The sequence below is a fragment of the Grammomys surdaster genome, unplaced genomic scaffold (assembly GCF_004785775.1).
Source record: "Grammomys surdaster isolate TR1022 unplaced genomic scaffold, NIH_TR_1.0 97, whole genome shotgun sequence".
NCBI classification, from domain to species: domain Eukaryota; kingdom Metazoa; phylum Chordata; class Mammalia; order Rodentia; family Muridae; genus Grammomys; species Grammomys surdaster.
In genome coordinates this window covers 8526415-8536716 of record NW_021604576.1, presented here as the reverse complement: position 1 = coordinate 8536716, position 10302 = coordinate 8526415, and the positions used below count along the sequence as shown (strand labels likewise).

The 10302-nt window shown below is 41.6% G+C and overlaps 1 protein-coding gene across 1 annotated transcript in view; it reads right to left on the bottom strand.

The window, feature by feature from the left end:
- Positions 1-10302, bottom strand: part of Faxc (failed axon connections homolog, metaxin like GST domain containing) — a 49219-nt gene that overhangs the window by 11250 nt on the left and 27667 nt on the right. The gene's annotated exons all lie outside the window — the stretch shown is intronic.

Here is a 10302-nt window from a genome sequence, read left to right as displayed (position 1 = left end):
CACAAGAGACCCACCCGAGACACGGGCACAGAGCGCACAGGAGCGGAGAGGGGAGGGGAGGAGAGGAGACCAAAATGTCTGGATTATATAGGGAGGAGCCTCTGGGGAAGGGCAGCCCAGCCCCTGGGTGGAAAGTTCAGGGTTGGGGGCAGGGTATGCCAGGTAGGGAGTGAGGGATGCTGGGAGAACCTGGGAGCCAAATGTGCTTGGATATGTAAAATATGCACCTCAGCCTGGATCTAAAACCGAGCAGCTGATATTATGTTTCAGCTGTTCACGGGCTCTGTTCACAGCTCTTCGTTGGTCCATGGACCTTTCTAGTTAAAGTGGCATATATAAAGCTGCTTTAAAGTGGCATATATAAAGCTGCTTATTGTATTTTTGTTCTATCTTTCTGTGTTTTAAACATTTCATAATGAAAACAAACCAGCTGACTAAGGGGGATGAGTATCAACTACACCTGGCCTTAAACTATAATGTCTGGCAGATATTCTCTAACATTAAAGCAGTCTGTGGTGTTTTGAATAGGAATGGCCCTCCACAGGCTCATAGATTTGAATATTTGGTCCACTAGGAAGTGGCACAATTAGGGGGTGCGCCTTATTAGAATAAGTGTAGCCTTGTTGGAGGAAGTGCGTAACTAGGAGTGGGCTTTGAGGTTTCAAATGCTCAAACCAGGCCCAGTTTCTCTCCCTCTCCCCTCTTCCCTCTCCCCTCTTCCCTCTCCTCTCTCCCCTCTCCCCCCTCCCCCTCCCTCTCCCTTTCCTTCCCCCTTTCCCTTTCCCTATCCCTATCCCTATCCCTATCCCTCTTCCCATCTCTTCCTGCTGCCCCAGGCTCCTTTTCCAGCACTATGTCTGCCTGTTGGCTGTCATGTTTCCTGCCATTATAATAGTGGACCAATCCTCTAAAACAGTAAACTAACCCAGTTAAATGCTTTCCTATATAAGAGTTGCCATGGTAATGGTGTTTCTTCACAGAAATAGAACATTGACTAAGACACAGACAGTGCTGTCACCACAATTTTTTAAAATAGACAGTGTGACTTAGCATAGCACTGTAATCCCAACAGTTGGGAGCCTGAAAGAGAACTTCAAGTTCAAGGCACCCCCAATTACATGGGAAAAGTCTGCCTCAAAACAAGCAGACACAATGCTACCTAGTCCTAAGGAACAGGCAAATTAACTCAACTGGGGGGGGGGTGTTTGGGACCCATATGCCCTAATAGTCAATCAGAATGGTTCTATGATGACTTTGTCTAAAGAATGAATTCTGGAAAGACAGAAACCACTGTAGACATGAGATCTGCCTCAGTTTTAAACTTCATCTCCCAGCACCTGTCCAGTGGCCTGCACTACAGGAACTCAGAAAATATCATTATTCTTATATCAGTGGAAACTAGGTTACAATACTTTGTCCTTAAATCTTGTACACTAAATTCATTCATTTCAATATTTAGTGTCATAGAACTACAGACTCTAGAACTTAGGAGCTGAGCAAGGGCATGGGTACTCAAGCTAACCATTGGATTGTGTGGGCCTACCTCATACTCTCAGGGCTCACTGTCCCCATTTACTTAGCCTTCTATTCACTAGGCCTTCTAGTAGGTACCAGCATCACAGGAAAGCTGGTCAGTTTTCAATATGACCATGTCTGCGGGCAAGGCTGGGAGAAAGCAGAGGAGAGGAACATAGAAGAGATGGATGGCCCCTTACTACCAGCAGGTATGGATGTGCCTCCACAGTGGGTACCAATATAAAATGAAGCTGCTCAGAGGGGAAATGACCAATCTCAGTAGTTTCATGAGGTGAGAGGGAGGGAAAATACAAAGAAAATGTCTAAGTAGAAGTAAGTATCAAGCAAGGCAGGGGAGACAGTCCACGCAGTGAACTTCAGCAAGCAAGGGTTATACAGTGTGGCAGACACATATGGGAACAAGTCAGAAAGAAGATCTCATGAGGGTACGGTTAGGTTATAAAGAGAGGAGCTTAAATATTAGAAAAGACGAATGAAGGCTTTTGGTTCTGGCTTATATTTTAGAACCAGCTATAGAACGAAGAGACAAAACTAAAGGTTGAGACAGCAGCCACAAAGCTAAAGCAAATCCAGGCAAGCACTTTTCTACCTCTGCGGGCACTTCCACCACAGTGGGTACTTCTACCATAGAGGAGGGGCAGAAAGCCCTTAGGAGATTACCGAATTGGGTGAGCACTCCTCCAATGAAGTCTCTCAGTGTTCTCAGTAAGCAACCACTTACTCAGTCAGGGGCTTGGGTCCAGGTTCCATTACCCATCTACAAATCAGACATAATGATATCACTGGTAATAATAATCAGAATAATGCCCACTCTCTGATGTTTTTGGTGAGGATTAATAAACCTATTTCTACTCTAGTTAATTCTCACCAAGCCTACATAAAACACTGTCGTGACATTACTACTCAGACATATATCTAACTTATACTCAGTATTCTTGTACATATTTTAGCTTATGTAATACATTCATAATAGACACACTATTTTGAATTGAGTTCCACATGAAGGTATGCATTATATACTGTATTTCTTGGCAGCTCTTGTGGATGTCATTTTGATTCTTTATAAGGCAGAGTTCTCGAGGCTTGAGATATAGAGGTGAATAGAACACACTCTCATGTATTTACTACGTTAAGGACTAAAAAATGCTCACAAATGTATAAGGACGTAATAGGTCATCATCTATTTTTAAAACTGATTGTCTATATGGTGTTATCTTCTCGGTGTTTTTATTTTGCTTTTGGGGTTGTTGTTTTTTTTTTTTAAGTACCATCATGTAGGAATTGAATACCTCATTAGGAATTGTGTGGAAACACACAGTTAAACCCTTTTCTCTAAGGAAGAAGAAGCTAGGATGTCCCAGAATAAAATAAGTCAGCCATAATTATATCAAGTAATCTGTATTTAAAATACATTACAAAGATTTGTAGGAACTCAGTATTTATTCATATTTAAATTTATTCTCCTAAAAACAAATTTGGATGTACATATTAGGTACCAACTTATTTTTAACGCAACATATTTTTACTAATAAAATACTAACAATAAAAATGGAAAAGAGAACTGGAGAGATGGCTCAGTGGTTAGGAGCACTGACTGCTCTTCCAGAGGTCCTGAGTTCAATTCCCAGCAACCACATGGTGGCTCACAACCATCTGTAATGGGATCTGACTGTGACAGTGTTCTTACATACATAAAATAAATAAATCTTTTTAAAAATGGAAAAGAGAGGAACGATGGCACAAGCCTGTTATCCCAGTTCTCAAGAGGCTGAGACAAGATGACTGCCGTGAGTTCAAAGACATCCTGGAAACATATCAAGCTCAAGGTCAGCCTGGACCACATAGAAAGACCCTATCTGAAAATTAACAAAAGGAAAAAGAGAGGAAAGGCGGAGGATGCTGGGGAGAAGAATGGAAAATGAACCACAAATTGAGGTTCCAACTGTGTTTTCCCCTTCTGCACACAAATGGAGCCTGATCTCACAGTCAAGGAGTGCTTCAGAATCAGTAACCCTCGGGCTCTCTAGACCCCATCCTACCTGTGGAATTCTGGAATGAGGAGGATGAGCAAAAGGAAGAGTTAGTACTTCCTAAGTATATGATCTAGTAGCCTCCCCACCAGAGAGCAGCACACAATTTAGCGTTATTGATCAATATGTAAAAACTTTTCTGAGTAAATCAGGATATTTCCCCCCCCCCCGCTACATTTGAAATAAAGTTCAGTAATTAGGGAAGAGTTAATGTGGGAGGAGCAAAGAGTGGGAGGAGAAGGAAGAGGCGGGGAGAGAAGAGGAGACTGGCAACTATGGAGGATGAATTGGTCGAGAGCAGTCCTGGGTATACAATTTATATCTAAAGGTTAGGTATTGGGTGACAACTCTAATTATGTGAGCATATTGTTAATTGAGCAGTTCCAAATATATAAATCCTTTGGATAATCTTTAAGCAATAAGAGTTTCATTTCTACCAGGTACCACGAAGATGCCAGGTATTGTCTGAGGTTCAGCCAAGCTTTGTGGAGACAGTGTGGGAGATTAGCAGAGCCATCCCATCCCCCATGCTGGCTCGTGGGTGCCAGGGCCGGTGTTTCAAGATAGCCGGAGCCCCTGGTCACAGCCAAGAACCAGCAGGAACCTGGCTAGCAGCTATTTGGGATCAAGCGGGACTGGGCGCCACTTTTTAAATATTGCCCGTAACAATCACTTGTCCTTCAACCATTAAGCACAGATTTCCAGTATGGCTCTTTGAAGAGTTAAGCTCTCACCAGAGTTCAATTAACAAAGAAAAAAGTAGGATTTACAAATCTAATCAATGCTTTTTTTACATGTGACTTTAACCCACCAGTGCAAACACAGACTTACATGGACTAAAGCGAAAGACACAGAATAGCTCACAGTATATATGGTTCTTAGCCCCTCTGAACCATGCATGCTGCCTCAGCAGAAAGAGATGTAGTGAAGATCCAGATGTAATTATCCTTATTAACCTGACTAAAAAGAGACCATCCACAGGTAAAAGGAGAAATACTTAAGGAGATGTTTTAGAACCTCAAAGCAATGTTTCATAAAGCAGGCTCCAAATGGTCTCCAAATCAGGAAGTCCATATAGAACAGCGTACAGCTGGACTGCTCTTTAGAATTGCCTGGGGAGATGTGTTCAGCCAGGGTGTTTCAAGTTTACAATATCTGCAAGGTACCACTAAAAATGCTGCCTAAAATATACCCACACCAAAAAACCAGTCTGCAGTCAGGGGACAGTGGGAAGGCTCAGGTGGTTAAAGTACTTGTCACCATATCTGAAGACCTGCATTCCATCTCAGAAATCCACACAGTAGAAGGACGGAACCAAGTTTCACAAGCTAAGCCGTCCTCTCACCTACGCACACATCAAATAAAATGAAATGAATATAATTTTAAGTTTTTCTAAATGGGCATAATATCAATGTACCCTTTAAATTCAGATGTCTCTACCCAGTAACAATTGGCCAAAGTCCTAAAAATAAGTGACTATGTAGTGCTCAGCCACAAATGGAAGATGGGGATGGAGAGACTTGTAAGAACCAGACAGAGAGAAGTCAGGAAGGACTGGAGCAAAACAGCATCTCAAAGAACTGCTGTACTTGTGAACTCAGAGCAGATGTGGGATCTCACGCAAGAGGAAGAGCAAGCCAGTCAACACCCTAGCATGGGGGAAGGGAACTCATGAGCATCCATCCATAACTCGGCAGCTATGGAAAGTTTGTCTTATGGGGGAGGAAAATCAGTTTTCTTCTAGGATGTGGCTCCTGGTAGGTCAACCATGCTCCAGTGCATGACCCCACCCCAAGAAGTATATGGACAGCACAATTTAGAATCAATAGGGCATTAAATTTTAAAAGGCAAAGAATTATGGCATTTATTAATTTTTAAATCCAAAGTTACAATTAATGGATGAAACATGATGTGAGAAGGCCCAATTAAGGTCACATCCTCAATAGCACTGAAGTAAACCTGATTTGTTCTAATTTGATCCCCTCCCTAATAAAAATTCCAGTATTTCTTTCTTATAGTATGCCTTTCTTTCTTATAGGCATGAAAGTACAGAACCCTCATGGGCCCCTGCATTTGTCTCCTCCACAATCTTCCCTTCTAACATAAATCTAACATAAGTACATAAATCCTCACTCCTAACCTATGTCAGATTTCAGATCTGTTTAGACCATCCACAAATAAGCAAATAAAAAAATTACACAGATTGATCAAATGGGTTTACAGAGTTTACATGAATGATAAAAAGCAACACTTTCAGCTTTTTTAAAACACACACACACGCACACACACACATCCCTTCACAAATACTGCTGGAATGCTGACTTATCTGGCTGGCATGGGGCTGTGTAGCTGGCTCTCTACCAGACTACACACATCTCCCAGGTGATCTGAAAGAGCAGTCAGGCTACAGGCCACTTTTCTAAAAGTGTCCCCGTAGTATGGTGAGCACTCAAAGCCTGTTTCATGAAGCACTGCTTTGAGGTTCCAAAACCTTCCTTTTAATACCTATTATTTTTTCTTTTCTATGGGGATCTTCCATTTTGGGCTTGATTGGCAGGCACGATTATTTTTGCATCTTTATTCTTCTCAGCTGGCCAGAGTTCCCAGCATGCAGTGTGTATGCTAAAATGTGTGCAGACACAAACTATTGCTTTCGTCCTTTCTCACTGCCCAGCTGTGAGCCTTGCTTCATGATGTTCACTGGGAACAATGTGTTCCAAGCAGTGCCCAGGCAAGGCCTGAAGGCCTAATGTGAAAGTGGCCCAGGCGGTCCTTTCTATGAGGTACCGTTTGTGTGACATACAAAATAGGGGGCTGAAGACATGGTTCAGCAGTTTAGAGTACTTGCTGCTCTTGCAAAAAAGAATGGGGATTTAGTTACCAGCACCCACATCATAAAGTTCCAGGAAACCTGACACCCTCTTCTGGCCTCTGTAGATACATGCATATATGCTCATACAAGGATATACACATACACATAAAATTTTAAAAATAAATATTTTTTTAAAAATTTAATATCAAAAACAAGTATAAAATACTATGCCAAAAATATATACATGGTTCAAAATGTTACATTTAGTAAGATAGTGGTACATGCTATAATCTTAGCTACTGAGAAAACAAAGATACAAGGAACAAAGATATGAGTTCTGAACATCTGAGGCAATTCAGTAAGACCCCATTTAAAAAAAAAAGACATCCTACCTTTTTAAGTTTGTGTAATTAGTATATGTTGATCAAAATATTTATTAAAAAGATAAAAATGTTAAATTGTCTAAATCAAAAATCCTTTGAGGAATAAAAAGCTAAAAGAAAAGATTCTGGGGCCATGGACATGGTTCAGCAAGTAAAAGTGCTTGTTAGATTAACCAGACAGCCTGCATTGCACCCCCAGAGAATCAGCTGAAAGGCTGGTAGCCGGCCAGCCTGCAGGAGACTGCAAAGCCATGGCAGAACCAAGATTGGCTTTCCTAACCCAGGTGGAAGGTGAGAACTGACTCCTAAAACCTGCCCTCTAACCTCCATGGGAGCTTTGCTAACTGGGCCATCTCACCTCTCAGCCCACCCAGACTAAGTTGTTAGTGTTTCTTTGACACCGGGAACATAGTGAGATTGAAATCCACTAAAGTCATTCAGTACTCTTCTTTTATATGGGCCTCCCAGCTCTGAATAAGTACAATGTAATTTCTGGATCTACATACAAAATCAAACATTTTTCTCTACTAGGCTTCATCTTGTTGTGGTTAAAAGCTTTGGTTCTTGGCTTTTCTATCCAATGTCATTGGAAAAATCAATGTCTCCAAAGTTGTAAACAGGTCATTGAGAAAAGTACTGAATACAACCAGCATTGTCGCTAAGTGGTGAGTGGTGTCATTCTATCATAACTAACAACAGGAAAATACAGTTGTTCAACCTGCCAAGAGTCTGTCTCAATCTAACGCAGAAGCTTTTTATTGCTTGCTCTGGAGGAGGAAGTTTTCTTGCCCAACCAGAATATCATGGCATCCAGCCATATGAATAAATCTAGAAACAGTCTTCCCAGTGGCCAAGCTATGCAGATAATGTTACTTTTGCTGTAGCTTGCTCAGAATTAATAAGAGGTAGCTTTGTAAAGCCAGCCATCTCCTTAATAACTCACTTGAGTATTTTGTTTCATTTTCTGAAACCCTTGCCCCTCTCCCTTTGTAAATAGAAACAGTTTCCTATTTCCATCTTCCGACATCTTCCTTTCTAAATGATGACAAGAGGATTCTGAGATCAGATAGGAAATCTTCCCATATTATGACACTGTTTGGGCCTTGCAGATGGAGTCTATACATCTAGAGAGTAAAGACCTCACTTGTTCTTTGTTTCCCACAGACTCAGCACAGCACCAAATTAACAATTGTACATAACTGATACAAAATCAGTATGCGAAATCACTAGCTGCAATGCTAGCCTGTTCGTTATTCAAAGATATATAAGAGCTTTCTGGTCACCTTCTCACCTCTTTTGGAGTTCGGCTCAATTTACCTATCTGGAAGCCAGCTGAGTGAATAGTAGGAGATATTTAATCAAACGGTTAATGTGGATATCTGAGTATATATATCATGAGGAGAATTATATAATGGACCATGTTACGAATAAGGCTACTGGTAAAAAAAGGGCTTTGCCTCTGCAGCCACTAAAAGTACCCTTTACCTCCTAAAGCTACCTCACACACTTCAACCTACTGCATCCCCACCTCCTCATGCTGATGTACACACCTCAGCTCAGCACTGAAGCAAGCTCATTTATACAGATGTGGAACCAAACAACACTCACCACTGCATCTACCAACCTGTCTGTCTGTAACATGAAGTCAGAATGACATTGAATTTGTTCCAAATAGTTGCATCTCGGCTTTAGTATAACTTGATAAACTCATTTGCCTGCTAGCCACTAACAATAAGTTCCCTTTGCCACATACTTCATCTCCACTCGTGTCTGTCTCAAATGGAGTATAACCACACCTAAAATCCACGAGTCACCTTCCTCCAACGCTCTTTTCCACAAATGACTGTCTTTTCCACTTCTGTCTCGAAACTCAAGCCTAATCTATCCCTGACCATTCAACTATAACACCTTGGTTGTCGTCTCAACACCATCTTATCTTTCCTGGAAAGTAACAACTCTCTTCTTCATACATACACATACACACACACACACACACACACACACACACACACACAAACATGCACTCATGTGCAACCCCCCCTGTGTGTGTGTGTGTGTGTGTGTGTGTATGGGTACACCACACATGTGTAGAGAGGCCAGAGAATCTTTCAGAGTTGGTTTTCTCTTTCCACCGTGTAACTCTTGGGGATAAAACTCATCAGGTTTAGGAACAGAGTCCTTTATCTGCTGAGCCATCCCATCAGTTCCCAACCTCTCATGGTCTCCTTTGCTCTCAGACAAGAAGCACAAAAATTATTTACATGACATATAAAACCTGAATGTTCTCAGCTCCTGACTATCTATGCCTACTAACACCCCTCTGCTCTTGTAAAATGTCTAACCACACTGGCCACCTTTACAGTCTTTGAAAGATCTCAGCTGCATCTGATTTCTAGAACTTTCCACATAATGTTCCTTTCTTACCCCAAGCTATTCAATTCACTGTCGTAGCCCTGCCCTCCTCCCACACACACATGCTTGCCTAACTCTGGCTTGTTTCAGCATTCACTTTAAATGTCATCTACCAAAGAAGTCTTCTGAAATGACTACAACATGTCCACAATTACTCCTCTGAAAACTGCCTTCTTTGCATCCTGTTGTTCACAAAGACACCCCTCACAGATGGGTGATTTTATAAATGTTTACCAAAAATATTTCTTTCTTATGGCAGCCCTGGTAACTCGGAGCTGTGCTAAACTTGTCCATCACTGACTCTCAAGCCCATCACAAAGATCTCAGCATGCTACCCAATGTATGTCTCATTGATCAAAGGAATTCTGAATTCTCAAGTTTCCAAATACATTCTTCTACTATGTTCCTAGCCATGGAAATGGGTCTGAAGGGGGCATTAGAGCCTGTTACTCTTTCTGCCCCCCATCCTTTAAATGCATCCATCATTTAAGCTGTTTATGATGGCACATACCAGTAATCCCAACATTCAGAACTCAGAGACAAGAGAATGAGGAGTTCAAGGCCAGACTTTGCTACATGGTGAATCTGAAAATAGACTAGGCCACATGAGACTCTAACTAGAGAAAAAAAGGGAGATTCAAAAATATAATATTTTTGCTCAGACTTCATTCTTAGATCCACAAATCCTGAGGTTATTTCTGGCTGTCTGCTAACTGTGTGCAGTCACTATTAACTACCACCTATGCGGTACCAGTGCCCATACCTGAAACTGGATTTCATTATTTACCCCATATGTGATTCCATCCCACAAACAAACTCCATCACTCAATTCCTCATCTACTGTCATGAGATAATAGCAGCAGCATCACCCAGAACTTATAGATGTCCAATTAAAAGCAAAGAAGCACTCTAAGGGACTAGTCTATACTGCTTCATTATTATCAGAGACACACACTGTGGTCAGATAGACAGTCCCCAAGTCCAGTTATCACAGTCAGCAGCCTAGAACTCCACCATGAGCCTCAGAAGCCAGAAGAAATTCTAGAGAAGAAACTGAGGCTCATTTCAACCCATCCATTAGTCACACACACACACACACACACACACACACACACACACACACACACAC